General features: G+C 48.9%; 1 protein-coding gene across 3 annotated transcripts in view; it reads left to right on the top strand.

The window, feature by feature from the left end:
- The window catches only part of NRAS (NRAS proto-oncogene, GTPase), a 447,970-nt gene that overhangs the window by 376,019 nt on the left and 44,607 nt on the right, over positions 1-27,344 (top strand). The gene's annotated exons all lie outside the window — the stretch shown is intronic.

Below are 27,344 nucleotides of genomic sequence, written 5' to 3'. Positions count from 1 at the left end.
CAAGTGCCGCAGGTTCGCCAGCAGGTTTCCCCAGCCGGGGAGCATGGGCGATGCCTTCTCATTCCCCTGGGACGGCCTGTTCCTCTATGCATTCCCGCTGTTGCGACTCATCAACCAACTCAGATGGTCCCGGTGCAGGATGATCCTCGTCGCACCCGCATGGCACCCGCGTGGCCGAGACTGATCTGGTTCCCGGACATGTCAGCGCCCCCCCCCCCCCCCCAGTCATACTGCTGATGGATACTGATCTCCACTCGAGAGAAGGAGGCGCTATCCTCCACCACGACCCGGGGTTGCTGAACTTGCAGGCCTGGCTCCTGCAGCACTAGAGTTTGGAGGGTACGATATCCTGGCCGACTGCAAGGAGGTGCTTGCAAAGGCCAGGGCGTCCTCAACTCTAAAGTGCTATGGACACAAATGGAAGAGGTTTTCTGTCTGGTGCCGGGCACAGAAGATTAACCCTCTGTGGATTACGGCCCCTCAAGTGCTGCCGTACTTGATATCGCTGGCCACGGCGGGGTCCATCTGGTGGCTATCTCCCGCTACACCAGAACTCCAGGACGCTCATCCCTGTGATCCCATCGCCTTGTGAAGGAGTTCATGAAGGGACTGTCCCGATCGTTCCCGCCGGTGAAGGCTCCGGCTCTGGCGTGGGAGCTCAACGTGGTGCTGACCAGGCTCATGGGCCTGCCATTCGAGCCTCTGCATTCGGCACCGTTGAAGTTCCTGTCATGGAAAACAGCGTTTCTTGTGGCCATCACCTGCGCATGACAAGTGGGAGGGATCCAGACCCTCTCCTGCAAGCCCCCATACCTGACTTTCCACGAGACTAGGGTGGTGCTGAGCACACACCCCTCCTTCATGCCCAAGGTGCCGTCGGACTTCCATCTCAATGAGCCCTTGGTGTTACCTGTTTTCTTCCCGTCGCCTTAATCGCCGGCCCCGAGAACTTTGCACTCGCTGGATGTAGCTAGAGCGCTGAAGTTCTACGTGGACCCCACGAAGAGTTATTGGAAGACATCACAGCTGTTTGTGAACTTTAGACATGTGAACCAAGGGAAGGCCCTCTCGAAGGCTTGCATTTCCAGATGGCTCTCCGGCTGCATCATGCACTGTCACCGGTTGGCAAACCGACCGTTGCCCGGCCGTCCGAGAACCCTTACGACCAGAGCGATCGCTGCTACCACGGCGTTCCTATCTGGTGTGCCCCTGCTGGACATCTGCATGGCCGCTACGTGGAGGTCGCCGATCACCTTCATGAGAGTCTACTGCGTCGACTGGGACTAAAGGGAGGAGTCCATAGTCGGCCAGGCAGTGCTGCGCAAACTGTTCGCTGAAGGTGGGCCTGGTGAGGAGGTAAGAGATGCTTGATGTTGAGTCTTGCCACCTCCCGTGGTTGTGCATGTGTGTACTGCTATGTATTCTTGTATTCATGAGCATGTGACTCCATGCCAGACCCCATGCTGGAGAACGAACAAGTTACTTACCTGTAACTGTTATTCTCCAGCATGGGTCTGGCATGGATTCACATGCGAACCCAGACACCCACCCCTCTGCGGCTCTTCACTTGGTCTTACTGCCATTTTATGTGCTACCAAATCCGAAGATGGCTGCGAGAGGAGGGGCTTAGGTAGAGGGCAGTCATTGGCTGGGGGCAATATGATCCAGAGAGCAGTGATTGGTTATTAGGAGAAAGACAGTTCAGAAACTAAACTTATTTTTTCTTTACCGAGGTTTCCCAGCCTGACGGGGAATATTCATGTGCCTGTGAATCCATGCCAGACCCATGCTGGAGAAGTTATAGGGTAAGTAACTTGTTCCTTCACCAGAAGACTCAATTCAATAGGCTAGGCCAAAATCAATGGGCTAGAGTCTTGGATAGGTAAAAACGGTTCTGGTACGTAAACGGTAAAGTCTCTGTAGAAGTTCGCAGAAGTAGTTTGTAACAAGAAGAATTGTATGTTTGGTCACAAGCTGATTAGGCCTGCTAGTTGCGAAAGTTTCAAGCACTTTCTCCACAAGAGGCAAGTACTCTCTTGTTTCACAGTACCTTACAAATGAAGAAAAAGATGCAGCTGAAGACTTCTGTTCCTGGCAGTTCCTGCAGATCTCTCTGTTCCTGAGCCTCAGTCGTGGGGATAAGAGGAAGGTAGTCGGGACTCCTGCACTGCACTGGGACTGGTTCAAACGCTGGCAAATCTTCAATTCCGGTAACTGTAGTCAAACACACAAACTGGTGTCCTTCTCCCTGGTTATTTGGTTTCCTCCAGCACTCTGAGGAAAATAAAACCAGCTCTGAGAATGGTATACAGGTGGCTTAGTGTCGAGTTGATTGGTCCCACCAACTCAAAGGGAGAAGTCCTTGCAGGGCTTCTCTGTCGAGATGAACTTAGCGATTCCGACATGCAGCAGGGCTTCACGGGGCAAACCAACGGTCCAGGAGTTGCAGCAGCTGTCCTCTTCAAGCTCGTCTTCGGTTCTTTGGTTGCAGTGGTCCACTCTGCCTTCCAAGCCAAGACACTCATATTTTTATCCAATTTCATCCATTCATTCCAGCCTAGCTGCCACTCACCCAGCAGGGTGGCTGTCCTTGCCGGACAGTCAGCCAGCCAATCGTGCCAGGGTGCATTTCGGTCTCTTGGTAGACTAAGCACAGGGAGTTTTCGGCACCTCCCTCACTTCGTGCCCACCCCAGACACTCAGGCGCCAGAGGCGGTCTTCAGTCCTGAAGCCCGCCAAAGGTGAATGAACAAAGGAACCAAACTGCGTTTGGCGTGCAGAGACAAACTCTAGAAGGACCTTTCCAAAATGAAATGGCAAAAAAAGAAGACCGGGACCTGTTTAAACAAAGGGGCTCAAGGCGCCATCTTGAAAAACATGGCTCCCGCGATTTTTAGCTACCGGTGTTCGCGGTCGGGAAAAATCATGGTAGTTAGTTGTAAAACCACTGCCACTAGCTATTTCGATAGGAAAGGATAGCATTGGACTGCTACATGAGTTTCTAGACACGGGATAGTAGGTAACCCCTCCAGCACTCTAGGAAGATGGTGTGCTGGGTCTAGGAATTTAAAAAGACTAGTCAAATCAATGTAACCTTACATTCTCTAGGAAACAGTAGTTTATCCCAGAGAAGGTATTTAAACCTTTTGTAAGTCTAAAAAGACATCCCTGTGTAACTGCACTGAGGGTGCAGTGTACAAGAGTAAAACACACATCAAAATAAATGAGTGGGGGGAAGAAAAGGGCTCACGCTCTTTCCAGGTAAAACAATCAAGTCCTCAAAATCCAGCAAAGTTGCTGGGGGTCTCTAAAGTGAAGGGAATTGGCACATTTATGAGAATTCTCCCTAACCCCCCCTCCCTCCTTCTCATCCTTTCCTCTTTTCTCCCCTGAGGAGGCTGCTAGACAAGTCCGATCTATGAAAGCCTCGTCAAAACAGGTTCATCCCTGCTCCTCTAAAACCATCAAGGACCACATTGACACCCTTGCTCCGGCCCTTGCTGATTTTTGCAACCACTCCTTTGCCTCAGGATCCTTCCCCTCCCCTCTGAAGCACTCCCTTGTGCATCCTGCTCTCAAGAAACCCGCATCTGATCCTTCTTGTCCGGCTAACTATTGTCCAATTTCTATTACTCCCTTTCTGGGAAAACTCCTGGAAAAGCTGGCTATTTCTGAGATAAACCTTCATTCCATTTCTGTTGGCTGTCTCCATGACCACCAGTCTGGCTTCAGAGCTGCCAGAAGCACGGAAACTGCTCTCCTGAACTTCCGTGAAGATCTGTTCTCCAACCTTTCCTCTAACATTCCCTCTGTCCTCATCCTACTCTATCTCTCTTCTGCCTTCGACACAGTCAACCATACCATCCTGCTCAGCCGTCTCTGTGATAACCTGGGTATCACTGATCAGGCTCTGGCCTGGCTGACCTCTTTCCTCTCTGGTCGACCCTCCCAGGTCCAACTTGGGTCCTTTCTATCATTTATTTTCCTCTCTACCTGTGGTGTTCCCCAGGGGGGGTCTAAACTCTCACCCTGGCTTTTCAACCAATACCTGGCAACTCTCGCCCACTGCATTGCCATTTTTTGCTCAAATTTCCAGTGCTATGCTGACGACACTCAACTCATTTTCAGGCTGCCCTCAGCCACCTCCTCACCCTCTCTCATCTCTGATTGCCTAACTGCCATTCAAGATTGGTGTGCTGCCAATGATCTTTGTCTGAATGCCAGCAAGACTGACATCCTCCTTATCGGCACACCTTCACCATGCTTTCCCCTCACTCTCTGGCTGGCCTCCCTTGGCCCTCCTCCTACCCTCACTTGCGAGGCTAAGAACCCCAGGGTCATCTTTGACTCCAGTTTCCTTCTCCGCCCACATCTCTGATGTCTCTAAAAAGTCAAACTTCCTCCTGCACCTCCTCAGAGGTACTCTGCCGTTCCTCTCCTTTCCCCAGAAGCTCATGGTCTTCCAAGTTCTGGGTCTCTCTATGTTGGACTATTGTAACAGCCTCTTTCTAAGTCTACCTGCCTCCACTCTACGCCCTCTGTAACTAATCCAGAACAGGACTGCCAGACTTGTCCTTGGCCTCAAGCCCTGGGATCGTATCTCTCCAGCTCTGAAATCTCTCCATTGGCTCACAGTGGATGCAAGGATTAAATTCAAAACCCTCTACATTGTCCACAAGGCTTTCTGGGGCCTGGGTCCAAATTACCTACAGCTATCCCTCCACAAATACCTCCCCTTTCGAGCTCTTCACTCCTCTAACTGCCTCAGGATCAGTCGTTTTTCAAAGAAACTAGCTGGGGGTATATCTGTCTTCGGCTGGGGCTTCCCTCTGTAACAGCCTCCCTGCCACTCTAAGACTTGAGGGGAATCATCTCTGGTTCCGGAATCACCTCAAGACCTTCCTCTTTGCTTCTGCCTTCGCTCCCCCTCTCCCCTGCTGGTCTGTTCTTACTTGGCACCATGCACCTGGCCACCCTCTGTCCTCTGGGCCCAGGTACCTGCTCACCCTGCCACCCTCCCGCACTGCCTCCGGGACGCCCACTGCACTGGGGTCTGTATCTATACCCATACAGTCCCCCCCACCCCCCGGTCCCCCTATTTTCTTCCTGCACTTATCAGACCAACCCTGTCTGCTGCCTTAAACCCAGCACTTGCCACTTGCTGGCTGCACTATCACTGTTTGATGCCTTTATTATCAATTCATGTATTATTATTTATCTGTTTCTCCTTTGCTCTGCACTTTCCACTTCTCCCCCTTCCCATGCACTTTTCCCCCTCCCCCTCTCCCCCTCTCCCATGCACTTGCGCGTTCTCAATGTCAGTGGGATAAGTATAGTAAGATTGTTGTTTTGTTCTCCCCTGTTCCCCTCCATTGCCTTGTCACGCTCTGAAACACTTGGGTACGAGTGTGGTAGAAATAAAATATCTATCAATTGCCAAGAGCACAAGGCAGGTGCAGTCTCCCACAGGTTATTGCATACAATCTTGCCTAACACATTTGAAAATACTTTTCCAGAATCAGTACAAGCTAGTGGATGCTCTTTGGAGTTTGGATATGCTTTTTACACACTTCCTACGCTTGGAGATGACTTAATTCACAAGGACAGTGGCATTTCTATATCACTAGTTACTCTTTGCAGATTCTGATGTTGCAGAAAGGAAAAGTTTAAGGAAGGAAAAGGTTAAACAGGTTCTCAGTATATGTGACGACAATTAAATCTTCCTATAACATCTAGACCAGCCTTTCCCAGCAATAACAGTCTAAAACAAGTTACCACCTCTGAGGGACAAACAATATCAAAGTCAGTGGGCTAGAAGAGTCTGAGGAACTTCTTAGATAAAGATGTGTTGCACAAAGTTAGAGAATTTGTTGAAAAATCACTTTTAGGGTCACAAGCTGTTAAGCTTGTGAAAAGCAGAGTTGGAATCAACTCTTAAGGGTAAGCCACTGCAAGTCTCAACTGAGAAAAGCACAGCACAAAGACGCTGAGGTAAGTACCCCAAGTCTAAACAGTACCTCTGGTTTGAAGAAGAGTGGTCCAGCTGAATTCTGTTCTGTTGCAGCAGTGCAGACCATGTGTTCCTGAGCCTCCGTCGTGGGGACATGAGGGAGGATGTCTGCGAAGCTCCTGCGGTAGACATTTGGAGGTCGTCCGCTGCTACGGACTCTTTTCGGATCAGCGGCACTTCGTGGTTTCAGCGCTCGGTAAACGGCACCACTGGGTATCTCTGATACCGGTTGGGCTTCCTTCACTCGTTGGGTCCTGCACTCTGCTGAGGGGACTCGAGCTCTGGTCATCCTGCCTCTGGAGGGTCCTTAGGAGACTTCTGGAGCTTCAGGCTGGATTGCAGACATTCCACTTGACTACGGATTTCTCGATTCCTGGCACTTGGTTCTTGCAGCAGCAAAGAAGTACAGCCAATCAAGGGAGATGGTCCAATGGAGTTAGTCTGAGGGTTAGTTGGTCCCGCTAGCCCAAGGCAAGAAGTCGCCCCTTCTGGAGCTTCTCTTGTAGATCAGAAAAAGGAGTTTCAGCACAGCCGCAGGGCTTCACCAGGCAATTCAAAGGTCCAGGAGGATGCAGCTAGCTACTTTCACGGTTTCTTCGTCTGGTGTTTCTCCCAGTGGTCGACTGTGACTCTAGTCACAAAACCCTTGCCTTTTAAGCAGGTTTCTCCCATCCGTGCACATCCTAGGCTTTCAATCACACAGCAGGGTGGCTGCCCTGAAGGGACAGCCAGCCAATCAGGATTGGTTGCATTCATCCACTCATAGAGACAAAGGTCTGGGGAGTTTCGGAAACCTCCCTCCCATTCTGCCTTTCCAGACACACTGGAGTCAGAGGCGGGCTTCAGGGCTGAAGTCTGCCAAAAGCAAAACAAAGGGTTCAACTCAGCCTCGACACACACTGTAAAACCCAATAAATACCTCACAAACGGAACGACGTTCGGGGCCATTTTGACACAATGGTCACCCATTGGTGCTGTACTGCAGCTGAGGATTCATCCTGCGGCAGAAAAGCACAATGTAGGATTATTAAACCACTACCACCAGCCATTTAAAGTAGTGAGGGTAACATAAAAACTGTTAGATGAGAATGTAGGTTAAGGGGCTACTAGGTAACCCCCAGCACTCCACATAAGATGATGTGTGCTGGACCCACAAAGAGAAAAGGTAAGTAAAGCCAATTTCACTTTACTCTTCTTTGGAACTGTAGTTCACCCAAGAAAAGGTATTTAAACCTTAAGAGAAATCTAAAGGATTTCCCTGTGATTCTGCACTGAAGGTGCTTTGTGTCACCATACAAAAAGTAGATGCCTGTGGGGTTTGTCCGACTCCAAAACCAGAGGAAACATATAATCCAAATCAGGTCAAGCACATGAGGGAGTGAGCAAAAGGTCTCACTCACTCAGGGTTAAAATTAAAAAAAAGTCCCTTCAGGTCCAGCAAAAGTACTGGGGGTCTCTAAGGTTGAAGGGAATTAGCACAGAACTTAGAATTCTCCCCAATAGTGGGACCAACTAACCCTGAGACAAACTCCACTGGACCATCTTGCCTGACTGGCTGTACTTCTTCATTGCTGCAAGAGCCAAGTGCCAAGGTTCGAGTAATTTGTAGTCGAGTGAAATGTCTGACACCCGGTGTTAGGCAAGATTGTATGTAGTAACCCTGTGCGAGACTACACCAACCTTGTTCTCTTGGCAATAGATACCCAACTATTGGTATAGGTCTGTACTACACAAGTACAACAATTGTGAGCTGTAGAGATGTAACCTAGAAATTCACAGTAACAAGTATTCAAATAACACCTATACTCAAGGTTTTCCAGAAAAATAATGAAGTCAATTTTAAAATAAGCTTTCTTTAGAAAGGGCAAGGTCTAATGATAAAATACACTTCATATACACTTCATCAGATTTAAGTTAAGCAAGTAGATACCCTTTTGGGATGTCTCGCACACACTACTTACACCCTGACTTGACTTCAATTGCTAGGACACTGTAGACATTGATATATCACTTTTAACACTTAAATACTGAGGTTCTGGAAAAGGTTAGGGAAGGCAACAAAGGTTAACAAGTTCTCTGAACAGGTAAGTACTTTACAATCCCCCAATGAAGTATAGGTTAACCCTTTCCCAGCAATACAAGTAACTTATGTACCACCTATGAGGGACAGTTAAACACAAAGTCAATGGGTCAGAAGAGTCTGCAGGGAGCCAGGACAGCCAATGTCAATTGAACAAAGTCTTGGAGAGTTGAGGCACTTCTTGTAGATAGCACAAACGTCTTGCAGAATGTTATATAGAGAGTTTGTAGAAAAGAATCCCTGTTGGGCCACAAGCTGTAAGACTTGTGAAAGCAAAGCTGCAAGAAACTGCAGAAAAAGCAGCTAGTGTAAGTCTTTAGTGAGACAGACCAGCTACAGACCAAAAAGGTACATACCACTTCAGTTAAGACCGTACCTTAGGTTGGAAGAAAAGGGTCCAGCTGGTTCTGTTCCTGTTGCAGTCATGCAGATCCTGTGTTCCTGGGCCTCAGTCGTGGGGAGAGGAATGTGGACGTCTGGGGACTCCTGCACTGCGGTTTGAAGGTCGGCGGCAGCAATGGACTCTTTCCAAAGCCACAGCACTTTACGGTTTCAGCTACTGGTCAAAAGCACCACCGGGGTTCTTGGAGACCTCATGGGCGCCCCTTGCTTCTGGGGTCCAGCACTCTGAGGTGGCTCAGGATTGGGTCGTCCAGCTTAGAGAGGGTCCTTAGGATGATCCTGGAGCTCAGGTCCGGCTTAAAGACAATGCACTCATTCCTGCCCCCTGGCACTTTGTTCCAGCAGCAGCAAAGGAGTACAGCCAGCAGGGAGAGGGGTTCCAGTCAAGTTCGTCATGGGGTCGATTGGTCCCTCTAAACCAAGGGGAGAAGTTGTCCGTTCTGGGCTTCTCTAGTCGATACGAAATTGGAGCTTCAACCCTGCAGCAGGGCCCCACCCGGCAGACCAACGGTCCAGGAGGTGCAGCAAGCTTCTCTTCCGAGTTTCTTTCTTCGGATTCTTCGTCCAGTGGTCGACTCTGCCTTCTGAGAGACCTTGCCTTTTATGCAGGTTTCTCCCATTAATTCGCAGCCTAGCTGTCACTCATGCAGCAGGGTGGCTGTCCTCCAAGGACAGCCAGCCGGCCAATCACCTTTGGGTGCATTCAGGTAACCAAGGAGACCTAGCGCACAGAGTTTTGGGCACCTCCCGCGCTTCCTGCCCTGTCAGACACACTGGAGCTAGACAGCCACCCTGCTGAGTGAGTGGCAGCTAGGCTGGAATGAATGGGAGAGAAAACAACAAAAGACGAGTCTCTTGGCTTGGAACGCAGATTCGACCACTGGACGAAGGAACCGAAGAAGAGCTTGAAGAGGAAGGCTGCTGCAACTCCTGGAACGTTGGTTTGCCCGGTGAAGCCCTGCTGCAGGTCCGAATTGCCAAACACCGTTTGACAGAGAAGCTCGTTCAAGGACGGCTTCTTCCTTGGAGTTGGTGGGACCAATCGACTCCCAAGTAAGCCACCTGGACACTCTTCTCGGAGTGTTGGGGAGAATTCTCATAAATGTGCTAATTCCCTACCCCTTAGGCCCCCAGCAACTTTAATGGATTTTGAGTACTTGCTTTTTTTACATGGAAAGAGTGAGCCTTTTTTTTCTCCCATTTTCATGTATTTTGATGTGTGGTTTACATTTGTGTTCTTTGACTTTGGAGTTTTAAGATAACTCCAAAGGCATCTTTTCATGTGTGTTACACAGCAACCTCAGTGCAGTGACACATGGTTGTCTTTTTGGACTTCCCAAAGTTTTAAATACCTTCTCTGGGATAAAGTACTGTTTCCCAGAGAATGTAAAGTGAAATTGACTTTACTAGTCTTTCCAAATTCTTAGACCCAGCACACACCATTTTACAAAGGAGTGCTGGAGGGGTTATGTAGTATCCCCTGTTTCTAAATACTCAAATGCTACCCTTTCGTATTGAAAAGGCTCTTTACGACCAACTACCATGATTTTTCCCAACCGCGAACACCTGTAGCTAAAAATCACGGGAGCCATGTTTTTCAATATGGCGCCTTAAGCCCCTTTGTTTAAACGGGTCCCAGTCTTCTTTTTTTGCCATTTCTTTTTGTAAAGGTCCTTCTAGAGTTTGTCTGTGCGTGCCAAACCAGGTTTGGTCCCTTTGTTCGTGTGCCTTTTGGCGGGCTTCAGGACTGAAGACCGCCTCTGGCGTGTAGGGTGGGCAGGAAGTGAGGGAGGTGCCGAAACTCAATGTGCTTAGTCTCCTAGGAGACCCACATGCACTCTGGTGTGATTGGCTGGCTGACTGTCCGGCAAGGACAGCCACCCTGCTGGGTGAGTGACAGCTAGGCTGGAATGAATGGGAGAAAACTGTTTAAAAAGCGAGTCTCCAGGACTGGAAGGCAGAGTCGACCACCGGAACAAAAGAACCGAAGACGAGCTGGAAGAGGACGGCTGCTGCAACTCCTGGACCGTTGGTTTGCCCAATGAAGCCCTGCTGTAGGTCTGAATTGCCAAACTCCATTAGACAGAGAAGCTCCTTCAAGGACAACTTCTTCCTTTGAGTTGTTGGGACCAATCCACTCATAAGACACCTCGATACCTTTCTCAAAGCTGGTTAGGATTAACCATGGCGAGGGACACCCGCTTGTGTTCTTGAATCTACAACTACTGAAACTGAAGTGACTCAATTTTGTTTGCTTTCTTCAACGATCCCGTGCAGTGCAGGAGTCCCCCGACGTCCTCCCTCTTGTCCCCATGACTGAGGCTCAGGAACAGCGAGATCTGCAGGACCTGCCAGGAACCACGACTTCAGCAGCATTTGTTTCTTCATACAAAGGTACTGTGCCAACCCAATTGAGAGAATGCCACTCTGGTGGTGAAAGTTTGTGAAACTTTCCCAACTTGCAGGCCTAATCAGCTTATGACCCGACATATAATTATTATTCGCCAGAACTGCTCTTTCTTATCCAGAACACTAGCCCATTGACTTTGGACTGGCCTATTGACTTGAATTGAACTCCTCTGGCGAACTGAAAATATTTGCACTTTCTAAAAAGAATATATGATCTATTTTACTTACCTTGTGCCTTTTGCTCCTTTCTAAGTACTGAACTGCTATTTGGCTCCTATTTCAGGGGTGCTCAAACTGTCTCAAAACCTTTGAATTTTGTATTGAAGTGTATTGGTTTGTAATATTAAGTTGCCTTCTCCTAGTGAAATGTTTTCTAAATGATTGTGTAATAAATAAGTGTTTTTACCAAGAAACCTCGAGTATAAGTGTTTACTTAAAACACTGTGATTGAAAGTCCTCTGTGTAACTACTTGTACTGCTCACATTCACTCTTGAGATGAGCTTGGCTGCTCAGCTAGCTACCAAAAACTGTGTGGTACAGACTGATACCAAAGGTTGGTTTGGCTAAGACCTTTAGTCCTAATTGTGTGTAGTGGTCCCAGAGGGTACTGTCTGCAATTCTGCCTAAGACTGAGCTGGTTACATTTCCTCAGAGTGCTGCAGGAAACTGTAGAGCCAGGGAGAGGGACATCAGATTGTGTGCGTTGCTTGTAAGCTGGCTGAAAGCTTTTGAAAGATCCTCTGGACTCCCACGAAGCAGGACTGACCATCCCGACATCCCCCCACATACTTCCCCCCCCTCCCTCCCCCCAGTCGAGTGCGGGACCTCCGATGTGAGGAAAGTCCACCTTGACAGCCAGGAACCACGCTTATTGCTATTTGCTGTACCGCAAGGAGCTGAAACGCGAAACAGCCACTGAAAGTAAAGTTTGCCAGCTTTGCCGGTGCCAATACAGTGCAGGAGTCCCCCAACGTCCTCCCTCTTGTCCCCATGACTGAGGCCCAGGAACAGCGAGTTCTGCAGAGCTGTACAGGAACAGAAGTCTTCAGCTGCATCTTTTTCTTCTTTACTAAGGTACTGTAAAACTAGCCTAAGAGAACTTGCCTCTTACTGTGGAAGTGCTTGTAACTTCTGCAACTCACAAGTCTAATCAGCTTGTGGCTCTACATTTGATTCTTTTTGTTCTCAAAGACTCCTAAGAACTATTCCTCAGCCTCCAACAACTATAAGCAAGCCATCATCAAAACCAAAAATAACATGTACAACGAAAGAATCAGCAAGGCCAATTCCAACACAAAAGAGCTCTTCAATATCCTAAGAGAACTTGAATCTCCATCTCCCATACCTGACAAATGCACCAAAGATACCTTGTGGTGCACAAATATACAAGAAGCCCTCCTCAGCAAAATTGCCATGCTCCAAGCTAAAATTGAAGCTAAAAAAGCAATTCTCATGACTGCTAACAATATCACACCTTCTCCTCCCATCAAACAAACAGCCCACAGCATCACGTTCGAATTCTCTACCATAACCACCAAAGAGGTTGAAGACATCATATCCACCCTGAAACCATCCAAATGCCAAGGCGACACCTGCCCTGCCCCAGTAATCAAAGACGCGGCCAAACAGCTAGCTCCATTCATTTCTTCACTCATTAACTCCTCATTCACTTCAAGCATAGTACCTGACAACCTTAAGGACTCGTGGGTCTTACCACTGATCAAGAAACCTACATTGGACCCCAGCATCCCCACCAACTACACAACAGTGCCTTTTCTCTTAATTCTAGACAGAGCAGCCTACCTGCAGATCCAACGTCACCTAGAGAATAACAATCTACTTGGACTAAGACAATCTGGTTTCCGCCCTAAACATGGAACAGAAACCGCTCTACTCGACCTCAAGACACAAATGGACAAATTGAAAGACAATGGCAAACTGGCCCTCCTACTCCTCCTTGACCTATCAGCCGCTTTCGACTTAGTAAATCATGACATTCTTTGAAAACACCTAGCCTCTGCAGCCAACTTTTCCGACAAAGCAAACGCCTGGATCCAATCCTTCCTGAGCAATAGATCCATGAGGGTATTTGATCCCACCGCTGCCGCCGAACCAGCCCCCGTTACATGCGGCGTCCCACAGGGATCTTGCGTCTCGCCTACACTATACAACGTATTTACCAAACCTCTATTTGACATACTGGATCATTTGGGTGTCATCTACACAAATTACGCAGATGTCACTCAAATACTCATCACTCTAACGGGTGACTACTCCTCTGACAGCAAAGCCCTCAACAACATCTACTCTATCATCCAAGACTAGATGGCCAAGCATGGACTATGCCTTAATGACGACAAGACTGAGCTTCTTCTCCTAGGCTCCCAACCAAGACTTAACAACATTGACAAACGTTACCAATCATTCACCATTGACGGTAACAACATCGCTGTCTCCAACAATGTAAAAACCTTAGGAATCTTCCTCGACTCTTCCCTCACCCTGACTAGACAAATCAACGCCATCTCATCATCCACCGCTTACACCTGCAAGCTCATAAACGCCTGCAGACCTTACCTCTCCACAGCCAACTGCACAACCCTTGCCAGAGCGTTAATACTCTTGAAAGTCGACTATTGTAACGCATTTTCTGATGTTTGTTAATCTGCTTAGAATCACATGCTGTGCATAGGTCCGACATCCAGTGGTCACTGCGGAGTATTGCATTTTGTTTTTCGTAGTCGAAAAGGGGACGTCGACAAGGCGTGTCTGTAACACTATCCCTATAGTGACGTGCGTTGTACCCACAATCCCTCACGCGTCGAGGTCCCTCAGATTGTTTTTTTCCGCCCAGTTTCTGGTCGCCTTTCGCGGAGCTCCTAGAGAGACATTGCTATACTTACCACGGACCTCGGTCCTTTTGTCATAACTTAATATACTGGTAACGATCCCTCCCCCTCGACGTTAGCTGTGAAGCTGTTTCTCCGCCGAACTATTTTCGACGGAGAGGAAGAGCGGAGGAGATCCTTCGGCGCTGCCGAACACGTGGCCTGGCCTCGACGGCCAACTTACAGTAGGGAGAGTGGGGGTTAGAACTTTGTCTCTTCTCTTTGAGAATGTCTTTCTTTCTCCCTTTTCTTTCCCTTGGGGTTGTTATCGCCAGCTATTATTGCCTCAGCTATGGAGAGGACACCATTTAAGTTTTGCCCACGCTGCAGGGGCAAATATACTTGGAAAGATAAGCACAAGCTCTGTAATCGTTGCTTACCCCTTGATCACATAGAGAACAGCTGCGCAGCCTGCAAGCTCTTAAAACCCAGGACTCTTAAAGAACGTAGGGTTAAGAGGTGGGCAGACTACGCGATGTCGAAGTCAGTTTCCTCACCCGCTGCCGCTGTTACTGAAAGTGACGAGGAGTGCGATAACTCGACGTCCGTTACGGAAGTCATGAACCCCCAGAAGGAGCGCTCACGCTCCTCGTCGTCCGTCCCCGGCCCCGACGGGCTCGGCTCACGCCCTGCTTATGGGGATGAACACCCCGGCGACAAGGACGCACACAAACCCCATAAGGCTAAACACACTACCCACGGCTCTTCTTCGTCGAGAACGAAGGATCCATCAGCGCCGAAGGGGACGCAGGGCACTCCGGCGTCTACCGCAGACCGTAAAGGTCACAAGCCCCACCCGCAAACGCAGCAGCGACCAGCGATTGGGCTTCCATCTAACACGGGCGCTACCCCAAAAACATCCGACGCAACGCTCCATAGAGCGACCGTCGAGGTACAACGCGCAACGCACACAACGTCGACACCAAAGCCCTCGACGGACAAAATCGTGGCCGAGAGCCTAGCGAGAATTGTCGCCGAAGACGAACGTACGCGGACGACGAAACAAACGTCGAATACCGCGTCGAAAAGACACAAAAGTAGCCAGGAACTGCCCCCTTCTCCAAAGGACGCTTCCGAACTACCTGAAGGCTTTTCAGAAGGAGACGGGACCCTCTCGTCGACGCTGTGGGAGCGTTCGAAACAATTCGAAGGCGAAAACACTAATTTTCCCCCTCTAGATTATTCAGGGGTACCCCATGAGACCCTTGAAAGACTCCATTCTTTCATGGAGAAAATGGAAAGGTTTCTAGGAAACCAAGACCCACCCACTCACAAAAGACAAAGAGAATGGCCACAGGATGACCCTAGAGTCAAGATTCCTAGGCTGGTTGACCTCACTGAGGAGGAGCAATACCTCCAAGAAGATGAGGAGTGTTTGGGTGGAGAAGAAGAGGTAGAACTTGAGGAAGAGGGCTTCGAAGAAGATCCTTACACCACTCCTACAGGGTTTGAAGAGGATACAGCTACCTCGCAGCCCTGGCATTCACCGTCAGTGCAGCCTTGGCAATCCCCATCAGTACATTCAGACCCTGATGCCTTTCTCCCTTCTCCTCTCAAGGATTCACACGGTAACTCCTCTCCCATAGATGACCAACCTTCCCTCAATGCACTATTGCGCAAGGCAGCAGCGCATTTTGAGATTGATACAGGGGAAACTCTTCCAGACATCGACTTTGTAGAAAAAGTCATCAAAGAAAAAGCCCCTGTTAGCCAATCTATTCCTCTCCTGGCTTCTATTAAAAGAAGAATTTCTCCTTCCCTTACTAACCCAGCTCTAGTAAGAGGGGTCAACCCTAGAATAGAAAAGCTCTTCAGCCCTTCATCCTCTGACCCTTTATACATCAGAGGACACTCTATTCCAGACTCCCTTGTGGTTACCAACACAAGAAAAAGAGCAGGGGTGCCACTATCCACTAGTGAAGCACCTCCAGACAAAGAAGGCAAAAAACTCTACGCACTGGGGAAGAGAATCACGACCTCCGCCGCCTTCTCCACTAGAATTGCTAATAACAACTCTCTTTTAGCTAGCTACGCAGATGCACAGTGGAACAAGCTGCGCAGCGAAGCAGAGGAAGCACCTGAACCTCTGCGTTCTCGCCTGCTAGCTATAATATCAGAGGGCACACTGGTAAACCAGGGCATCGTTAAAAACTCCCTAGATGCAGCTGAGACGGCTGGCCGCTCCCTAGTTCAGGGAATACTTCTCAAGCGCCACGTTTGGCTACGCAATTCAGGTTTTAAGCCCGAAACCCAAGCCTCCCTCATAAATAAACCCATTGAACAGACTCATCTGTTTGGGAAAGCAGTAGATGAGGCCCTAGAACATGCTAAAAAAGAGTTTGATACCATCAAAACTCTTGATCAAATTTCTAGGCCCCCTAACAGGCGAGGCTATGGTAATAAACGCTCCTTTCGTGGCCAAAGACAGCAGCAGAACCAACAGCAACAATATTACTCTGGCTCCAACTGGCCCACCAACCAGGGTAACACCCAGTTTAGTCAAAGAGGCCAACGCCGTGGCAAAGGAAGAGGTCGTGGCTCCAGCCCCAGAGGTTCCACGCCCAATACCAGCAAATGACCCGAAAATTCGGGTCCCCTCCCATGCATCACCGGTCGGGGGCCGGCTAACATCGTTCCTTTCAGCATGGGAGGGAATCACGTCAGACCGTTGGGTATTATCCACCATAGCCCACGGATACTGCATCGAGTTCAACGGTTCCCCGAAGTACAAACCCCCACGGAACCGGCGCATGACACCGCAACACCTCTCCATTCTTCTTCAAGAAGTGGAAGAACTACTAAAGAAAGAAGCTATAGAGCCCGTCCCCCTATCACAGGTAACAGAAGGTATTTATTCAGTGTACTTCCTTGTACCCAAAAAGGACTTAACCATGCGCCCTGTATTAGATCTGCGCCCAGCGAACATATTTGTCAAACCCCAAAAGTTTCGTATGGTGACCTTACAGGAGGTAATCCCACTGTTATCACAAGGGGATTACATGACAACACTGGACATGAAAGATGCATACTTTCATATTTTAATGTTGCCATCGCACAGAAAATACCTCAGGTTCAAAATAGAGGACAAACACTACCAGTTCAGAGTACTACCCTTCGGGATAGCATCTGCACCAAGGGTATTCACGAAAGTACTGGCAGTGGCAGCGGCCCACCTGCGCAGATTATCCATCCCGGTATACCCTTACCTCGACGACTGGCTCATAACAGGGGATTCTTACGAAACATGCTTCTCCAATACCCAAAAGACCGTAGACCTTTTGTCCCAACTGGGCTTCTCCATCAACGAAAAGAAGTCCAGCTTAGACCCCAGCCAAACCAAACAATTCCTAGGGGCTCTAATTCGAACAAGGGACGGCCTCGTATTCCCCTCCAACGAGAGGGTCCAAAACATGCTGTTTCAAATTCCCCATTATGTAGCAGGCCGAGAGGTGACGGTACGCAAAGCAATGCGCTTGCTAGGGATGATGGCGTCATGTATTTATTTGGTACCTCACGCGCGCCTGCGCATGCGCCCAATGCAAGAGTGGCTCTACAGCCAGTGGTGTCAGGCCAGCGGACAATGGGACGATCTAGTGGTGGTCTCGCAGGCCTTGGTTCTCTCGCTACGGTGGTGGACAAAAGAAAACCTGTTATTAGGGAAAACTTTTGCCACACCCGCAGTGGAAGCCACTCTAACCACAGACGCATCCCTTACAGGATGGGGGGCTCACCTATCCCATCAAACGGCACACGGAGTGTGGACTCCGAGTTTAGCATCCAAGCATATAAACCTGCTGGAACTACTAGCGGTGTTCAAAGCACTGAAAGCCTTTCAGGAACACTTACAAGGAAAGACAGTGATGGTCCTCACAGACAGCACCACAGCCATGTACTACCTCAACAAGCAAGGGGGCACTCACTCTCCAGGACTGTCCAAGCTGTCCCAGAATATATGGAAGTGGGCTCTCAAACACAACATGTTCCTACTAGCACAACATGTACCAGGGGAACTCAATCTGCTAGCAGACAAACTCAGCAGAGACTTCCCCCTGCCCGAAGAGTACGAATGGCAATTGCACGAAGACATCGTCTTAGACATCTTCACGCAATGGGGATTCCCGGAAATAGACCTGTTCGCAACCCTGGAGAACTCACAATGCCAAAGTTACGCCTCCAGGTACCCCCAGAACCAGTCCAAAGGGAACGGTCTGTTGATTCAATGGTCAGGGAAATTTGTTTACGCCTTTCCCCCGACTCCCCTTCTCAACAAAGTGGTGCACAAGATGCACCAGGAGCAGGTTACCATGATACTAGTGGCCCCAATGTGGGCACGGCAACCTTGGTTCGCTCACTTGATGGAGATGTCCCTATCTCCTCCAGTGAAACTTCCCTGCCCGTACAACATGCTGTCACAAGACAAGGGCAGGACACTGCATCCATGCCCTCAGACCATGAACTTAGCAGCCTGGCTCCTGAGATCATAGAATTTGGACATTTACAACTCCCACAGAGATGTATGGACATCCTCAGGGAAGCCAGAAAACCTAATACTCGACACTGCTATTCTAGCAAATGGAAAAGATTCGTTATCTGGTGTAGAGGTACTAGCATCAACCCAGTTGACTGCTCTCCTACTGACATTATTCTATACTTGACCCATTTACTGGATTCAGGTTTAGTATTCAATTCCATTAAAGTCCACCTAGCGGCACTTTCTGCATACACCACTTCCCAACTTAAAGTGTCGTGGTGGAAGATACCAGTTATCAAAGCCTTCATGGAGGGGGTAAAAAGGATACACCCTCCGATAGCTAACCCAGCTCCCGGATGGGACTTAAATGTGGTACTTTCCAGACTCATGGGCCCTCCCTTCGAACCCATGCACAAGGCAACTCTTAAAGATATCACCCTTAAGACTGCTTTCCTAATAGCTATCACCTCCATTAGGAGAGTAAGTGAACTACAGGCTCTTTCTGTACTAGACCCCTTTGTAACAGTTCACAAAAATAAAGTGGTTCTACGCACACACCCAAGGTTTGCACCTAAATTCATCTCGAAATTTCATGTAAACCAAACTATAGAACTACCAACGTTCTTTCAAAACCCTTCCAGCTCGGGAGAAAAAAGTCTGCATACACTAGATGTACGCAGAGCTGTCATGTTCTACATGGAAAGAACCAGACCACTGAGAAAGACTAATCAGTTCTTTGTCTCGGTGGCAGCAGGAAGAGAAGGAGATGCGGTCTCAAAATCCACTATATCTAGATGGATTGTTCAATGCATCACTCTCTGTTACACTCTTGCTAAGAGAGAACTACCCTTCAAGCCAAGAGCACATTCCACTCGAGGCACTGGGGCTTCCATAGCATTCATTGCAAATGTTCCCCTTGAGTCCATCTGCAAAGCGGCTACCTGGAGTTCTGTGCACACCTTTACAAAACACTACTGTCTAGATGCACACTCTAGATCTGACTCCCAGGTGGGACAGGCAGTATTAAGACATCTTTTCTCTACTGTTCCTTCTCATAACCCACCGCCAACTCCGGGTACTGCTCGCTAGTCTATGCACAGCATGTGATTCTAAGCAGATTAACAAACATCAGAAGACAATGCATTACTTACCGTAAAAGCATTTCTGATGGTTGTATCTGCTTAGATTCACATGCGCCCACCCTTCCTCCCCGCTCGGATGGAAGGAACATAGACTTCCTTTATATCTCTCTTTTCTGTACTCACTCACGTCTATAAGGCTCCCTCAGGGCAGAAAAATACAAACAGAGGGACCTCGACGCGTGAGGGATTGTGGGTACAACGCACGTCACTATAGGGATAGTGTTACAGACACGCCTTGTCGACGTCCCCTTTTCGACTACGAAAAACAAAATGCAATACTCCGCAGTGACCACTGGATGTCGGACCTATGCACAGCATGTGAATCTAAGCAGATACAACCATCAGAAATGCTTTTACGGTAAGTAATGCATTGTCATATCTAGGCACTAGTCAAAGGAACATTGACAAGCTCCAAGTAATTAAAAATAACGCTCTCAGAGCAGCCCTGAACATATCTAAAATGGAACATATCTAAAATGGAACATATCTAAAATGGAACACATCTCTGACCTGAGACGAACCGCCCACTGGCTATCGATACCCTAGAGAATCGAATACAAAACATTGTCTCTCACCCATAAATGCTTGACCAATCAAGCCCCCCAAATACCTGGCTGACAACTTCACCCGCAACAGCTCATTAAGGCCAACCAGATCAGCCCAATCCCACAGTCTAAATGTCCCTCGACATAAGCTCCAAAGAGCAGGTGGCGCAAGCTTCCCAGTCCTTGCCTCGAAACTCTGGAACTCCTTACCACTAGCTCTCAGAACCGAACCCTCCTACCAGCGATTCAGACAAAATGCTAAAACTTGGCTTATCACCAAAGAAGTCTAACCCTCACTCTCACTAACCTGAGTCACTTGTACATATAGCCATTGCCAACACACCTGCGAAACTTGCTCCTAAGTCACTTGTACATATATCTGACATACCTAGCCTACACACTTGTGAAACCATGTTTGTGTAATCGTACCTGTATTTCCATCTTCCACAACGCACTGTATCAATTATGTATAACATGCTGAAGTCTGCATATTTAATTGCTTTCCTGTACTAGATCAACCGTGTGTATTCAACAACCATGTATATTCTTACCTGCTTGTAACCATGTCAAGCACCCAGTTGCCATTTGGCCAGGCTGCGCTATACAAAACAATAAACTAAACTAAACTTGTGCAAAGACTTTAAGTGCTGCATCCTATGCAAAGACTTTGGCCTATTGACTTTGGGTTAGCCTATTGCATTGAATGGCTCTTCTAAAAGCTATCTGAAAGTATTTGCCCTGCTTATGACTATTTGTATTTCTTGTGTTCTAATAACCTTTGCCTTTAACTTACTTTTTAAAGAGCATTCTGTATGCCAACAGTAAGGTATTAATGTCCCCAGCACCCTTGTTACCGAAGTCACCTGTGGTTGTAGTTTGTCTGTGGGCCCTCCCAAAAGGGCCTTGTCTGATCCAGAAACTCAGAGTGTACACTATTGAAGTATATTTATTATATTGCTCCCTTCTGAAGAAGGCTTCATAACTGACTGATGCATTATTTTTTTTTATAAACTTTATTTTTGGTATTTTAACACGTGAGAATACAATAAACTAAACAAAAAGAGATACAATGCTTACCGATCGCCCCAAGTGTCTGCCCTCCCCCCATAAATCTGTTCCTTTCTCCAGCTGTGCATAGTTTGCGAAACGTAAATGTTATTGGTCGCAGCCAGTATGGTCTCGTTGTGAGGTATTGGATGACCCACCAGCATTGGGACCTGGGGAGGAGCCGTGCAATGAGTTTTGGTCTGGGATGGACATTAGATAGGTAATGTACGGGCGCCAGATGTCGGGAGGGCGAGCATGAAGAGGAAGGAGTCTGATGAAGTTCACTTCAGTGTCTTGGCAGTATGTTATATCCATCTGCCATTGCTGGGTTGTCAGTATCGGTCCCTTTCCCTAGGACATTGCAATCCTTCTCCGGGCAAGTAACAGCACCAGTCCTGCTTACGCACCAAGGGTAGGTATTTGGTGAGTCCAAGCAGATTGATCTTGGGGTCAGGCTCCAGAGGGATATCGATGATTACTGCCGTCGTCTACAGGATTGACTTCCAGAATTGGTGTATGGGTGGACAAGACCATGCCAGGTGAAGAAAGTCGGCCACTGGGGCATTGCACTGACCGCATGATGGTGGTGATGTGGGATGATGTGCATGTATTCTGGCGGGGTGTGATAAGCCTGGTGCACATATTTTAGGTGTATCAGTTTGTATTGTGTGTTCAGAGCTACCTTTTGGGTTTGGGCTGATATGTAGTCCCAATCCTCGTCTGGGATTTCTGATTGCAGAGCTTTCTCCCATCTGGCTTTCGGAGTAGATGGTGGTGGGGCGGTGTCGGTTAGCAGCGTTTTATAGATTAGTGACACTAGTCTACCTTCTCCCTGAGACTGGACCACTCTGTGTAAAAGTTGCCATGTCGGCGGCTGTTGTGGAAATGAAGGGAATATGGCCTGGAGGGTGACTCTGAGGCGGAAGTGAATAAGTATCGAGGGCAGTGTTGGCTGCACATGCTCTAGCTTGTTCAGGTGTAAGGAATTTTTGGTCATTGAACAGGTCTCCAATGGTGTGTAATGAAGCTTGTCGGTCCAGGTCAGGTATACTTTTTCTGAGGTTAGGGGGATTCCCGGGATGAATCTTGTTGGGAGTAGAGGGGTAAACCTATCCTGTATGCCGAATTATTTTGCTATTTTTTTTTTCAGATTGCGATTGTGGAGAGTACCGTTTAGTGTCGCGTGTGGTGTGTGTGTTTGCCCCATAATGACTGCCCTTAGCATGTTGTGGGATGCTAGTGCTCTTTCAAGTTGGACGTTGGGTCGTATGAATTGGGTGGTGTACCAGTGGCCTAGGAATTGGGCCTGCGGTGCCCAATAGTATCGTTCCAGGTCCAGGAGTGCCATGCCGCCCTACTTCATTGGCTGAATCAGAGTTTTGTATGCAATTCTGGCTGGTTTGCCCGCCCACAGTAGGTCTAGGTTCAGGCTACGCGCACGTTGAAGGTTTTTTTGGGGTACCAGTAAAGGAAGGTTTGTAAAGAGGTACAGGAATTTGGGGAGAATCGCCATCTTGATACTCGGCCCCAGAGCGTGAGTGGTAGCACTTTCCACCTGGTTACCTTCTCCTGAAGTTTTTCTAGGGCTTTGCTAAAGTTATCTTCGAAGAGCTTTTGGTGGGATCTGACCAGTTGTATACCTAGGTATCTAATTTTTGTGTGTTCCCATTTGCATCCAAACTCATCTTGGAATTCTTGGGTCTCTAGTGTTAGTGGGAAGATTATTGATTTACTGTCATTTATTTTCAGACCAGAGAAATTGCTGAATTTGATAATGTCCTGCATGATTGGGTTTAGGTTCTCGGTGCAGTCTTGGATGTAGAGGGCGATATCATCTGCTTAAAGTGATCGAATTAATTTATGTGGGCTGAAGGATAGACCTCTGTGTATGTGACGGGCTCGTAGGGCAGAGGCGAGGGGCTCCATTTCCAGCGCAAATAAGACTGCGGACAAGGGGCAGCCCTGTCTACTGTCATCAGATTTATGGGTAGTGAACTAGTTCTTCCTAGAATTATATGTGAGTGGGGTTGGTTGTACAGGAGTGTGATGAGCTTAATATAGTGATTTCCTAGGCACAGTCTTTTTAGGACCTCAAAAAGGAAGGGCCACTCGACGGAGTCGAAAGCCTTTTCTGCATCCAGGAGGGTCGCCACTGCTTGGCATGATGGGTCCAGTGCCTCCATGACTCCAAACATTTGCCTTATTCCAAATGATGTGTTTCGGCCGGGGATGAAACCTGCCTGATCCGCAAGTACCAGGGCCGGCATCAGGGGAAGCAGCCTGGTGGTTAGAATCTTGGCTACGATCTTATTGTCAAGGTTGATAAATGAAATCGGTCTATAGGAGCTACAGTCTTCTGGTGGTTTCCCTGCTTTATGTAGTAGGATCACATTTGCTTCTCGGAGCGTTGATGGGAGGTTTTTTTCGAGTGCTTCCTCGTATACTTGTAGTAGTAGTAGGGGCGCCAGAAGAGGGGGAATTTTTTATAGAATTTCCCGATCAGTCCGTCTGGGCCTTTGGTTCTTGGGAGGTCCTTTATTGTGAGATGAATTTCCTCAAGTGTAATGGGTTGATTTAGTGGCTCCCTTAACGTGGAGTCCACCCAGTATATCTCGATTTTGTTTAGGTATTTCAGGAGTTCATCCTGCTGGGTGCTGTATTTGGATTCTTAGAGATTTTGATAAAGGGCATGGAAGACGTCCGCTATTTCTTTGTCTGTGTGTACCAGGTGGCCTCCGTGGTCGCATACTTGTGTTATCTGTGAGGGTGTTCTGTCTGCTGCGATAGAAGGGCCCCTGGTTTTTGTCCATCGCCATATTGGCGGATGCGATTGCCTCGGGTTAGAAATGTTATTTCGCGAATGGCTGCTTCATTGAATGTATCCAATTCTTTTTTTAAAGCCGCAATTATTAGCGGGTCCATGGGTGCAGGGTTGTGGTGTTCAAGATCTTTTAGACGGGCTTCGCTAGAGTTGAGCTCTCTTCTAATGAGTTTCAAAATTCCATGTTCCTTGGCTAGGCATACCCCTCTTATGTAGCATTTTAGGGATTCCCATAGTGTTCCTGCGGATTCCACTGAGCCCAGGTTGGTCTCTAAGAAGGAGATGATCTCCTTGCGGAGTTCCTCTTCAAACACTTGGTTTTGCAGCACCCCAGGTTTGAATCTCCAGTGGCGATCCCCTTTTGGTCGATTGGGGGGGGGGGGGTGAGGTGCATTCCAGCGTGACTGCCGAATGTTCCGATATTGTCCTTGGAAGGATGTGGCATTGTTCCCATTGCAACTCACTCCGTGTGGATACCTGGAAGTAATCTAGTCGTGAACTCGTTTTATGAACCCAGGAGTGGAACGTGTAGTCTCGGGAGGAACCATGTTGGTGCCTCCATGCAACTTCCAGGCCGTATGCTTTGCAAATTTCGAGAATTTGGAGTGCTGCCTTGGGGGGCGGAGTAGATGTTGGGTGTGATTTAACCATTTTGGGGTCAAGTGTGGTGTTCATGTCACCGCCCCAAATTATTGTAGCTGACCCAGCTTCCTCAAGGTGTGTCATGACCCAGTCGAAGTTGTTTGCCCCATCAACATTGGGACCGTAAGAGTTCACAATGATGAGTTCTGTCTCCTCTAGGATCCCATGTATGCGAAGTGTCCTGCCTGTTGTGTTCTTGCAGGACGATAGGAGCTTACATTTTAGGCTTTTATTTATTAGAATAGCCACCCCTCTAGAATATGAAGAATACAAGGAGACGTATCTGTGGCAGCCCCACTCCCGGGCCCAACGATTTTCCTTGCCCGGGAGGAGATGGGTTTCCTGGAGCAGAGCGATGTCTATTTTGTGTCTCCGGAGATATTGGGTTATTTTTCTTACCTTTGGCGGGTGGTTGCCCCCTCTAATATTCCATGTGGCTAACTTGAATGTGGCGAAGTAGTAAATCGTTTGACTTGTTTTAGAGCCCCAGTGTCGTTGGTTGTGGGATCCTGCTTATTTGTAGGTTGGAGTGTGGGAGCATACATTCTGGGTCCGTGGACTTTCCTGGAGTTTTGGGCTGGGGCACATGAAGGAAGGCGGTGGGAGTCGGGCTCTCGGCAGGCGTGTCTATCGAAATTTTACCAATAGCTCACCCCATCGCAGGCAACCCCCAACTCGCCTGACAAAACCCCTCCCTTCAAAATCCTAAAACATAACTCTGCTGCGCTTGCGGCTCTAGTGACCTTCCAAGGGCCGATGCACCCTATTGGATTTTTGCTGTCGATTCCAGGTGGTTGATCTGTAGAGTTGTGGTTGGCCCCCTTCTTATGGTAAGCTGTCACGGGGGGACTCCTACAGGTTGGTCTCTCCTTGGAGGTCGCGGGTTGTTCATCCCAGGTTTACAACCCAGTTTATCCAGAAAAGAGTTTGCTTCCTCGGGGGGGTATTAAAGAATTGGGACTTCCCGTCATACTGAATGCGTAGTTTGGCTGGGTATATCATAGAGTAGAGCATTTGGTTGCAAGCGTCTTTTCACCCCGGTGAATGTTCTTCATTGTGCCTGGCCTGATGGGGAGAAGTCTGGAAAGAATTGTAGGATCTCCATTGTAGTTTAGGTCACCTTTCTCCCTGGCCAGGTGTAGTATCGTGACGCGATCCTTGTAGTTGAGAAGTTTAGCTATGATCGGACGGGGTGGAGCCCCGGGGATGGGGCGGTTGTCGGGGACTGTGTGGGCACGCCCCACCACGAACAGATTGGAGAGTGCTGGGCTACCGAACAGTGTTGTGCAAATCTGTTCTACATAGTCCTCCATTTTTTATTGCAATTTGGTGTTCTCTCACTCCTAGAATCCTGATATTGTTTCGGTGTGAGCGCCCTTCAAAATCTTCATTCTTGGCCACCACGGCCTTCATTTGCGTTTCCATTGTTGACGGCCTTGATGCCAGAGAGAGCGTGTGGTCGTCCAAGTCGGAAATCCGTTTTTCGGCTGTGTCCAGCCTGTCGCCGTGTTTGTTTAGTCGGTGTTGGATCTAGTCGACCTTTGCCGATAGATTGTCGATGTTGCCAATGCCGGATTTAAGCTCGAGGAGGATCCCTTTGATGCCTATGGTTTGGTCGATGTCGTTGTCAAAATGTAGTCTTTCCCCGGGATCGGCTGGTTGGTTGTTTGATATGGGTGTCTTAACCACTGATCCTGGTTCGAATGTAAGTTTCCTCTATGATTTGTCAGATTTCCCCATTTCTGTAGGCTAGTTTGTTTCTGCTTTTTGGTCTTTGCACTGTATCAGATCTTCGGGTTTGGAGGGGGTCTGTTATGGCTGCGAGGGTCGCCTGTGCATGGTTGGGGCTACAGGATGGGGTAGACCGCTGCCCCAGTTCTCTATGCAAGTAGCTTTTCTTGATAGCCAGAAGGAGGAGAGAGGCTACTGGTGCTGAGTGACTTAATTGCCTGATCCTGGCACCGCACAGGGCTGCGGGAGAGGTGCAGGGAGTCACTCGCCCAGCTTAGCTTCCATGGGCTTGGATGGTACAGTGGGGTTGAAGCGCTGTGGGGGAGTGCCTGAGTGATGGAGCAAGCGCCCTTTCCTCCTGCTCGCTACGGAGTGTCTCCCGCCCTGGCCGGGGTCCGCGTCTAGGGCTGACTGGGAGAATGCTCCCACCAGTTCATCCAATGTATTTGCAGGTCAAACGCCTTTTATTCGAATCCAGGGGGTGGGGGTCAGGCCCGCAGCTTGGTGGCTCTATTATTATGCGGCCCCAGAGTTAATGGGGGTCCCTCTGTGAGGTCTGTGGGACTCTCTCTTGTTGCCGCCACCTACTCAGCGGGAGGCCCACTGACCCACTGTGCTTGCTATTGATCCCACGGCTTGGGTCGGAGCGGGTTACCGGGTGATTTCTGGGGAACGGCAAGGGCTCGGGATCTTCTCACCTTGTGGGGAGCGTGTTGCTTGCTACCGGCTATATTTCCAAGTGAGTGGTCGCCTCCTCTGCTGGGCCTCTCCGCTCACGTCCTCTCACTGGTCGTCTGGGGCTGGGGGCTGCCACTGCTTCAGGTGCCCTCTCCTCTGCTGCAGTACCGCTCCGTTTCGCTTCCTGCCACGCTGCCGGTCATCCTAAGGCCCCGCTGGGAGATGGCCGTGATGGCTACAGGTTCACCTCCGGAACGCGCGGTCAGCCCCGGCAGGAGTATGCTTCGGGCCACGCCCCAGAGGACACCGGGACACACCTCACTCCATGTCCCGGACCCACTGCGGTTGCATGCGGGTGGAGCCCCCTTCGAGTCACGCCGTGTCGCACACTGCAGGGCTCTGCTGCCGGCAATCTGTCTCCGGGGGCAGAGGTGCGGGGTTCCTCTCAAGTGATTGAGGCCCAGCTGGCTGGCATTG

The sequence above is a fragment of the Ambystoma mexicanum genome, chromosome 13 (genome assembly GCF_040938575.1).
Source record: "Ambystoma mexicanum isolate Mex_15411 chromosome 13, UKY_AmexF1_1, whole genome shotgun sequence".
Lineage (NCBI taxonomy): Eukaryota > Metazoa > Chordata > Amphibia > Caudata > Ambystomatidae > Ambystoma > Ambystoma mexicanum.
The sequence above is the reverse complement of the archived record's forward strand: the minus strand, read 5'-3'. Positions and strand labels throughout refer to the sequence as shown.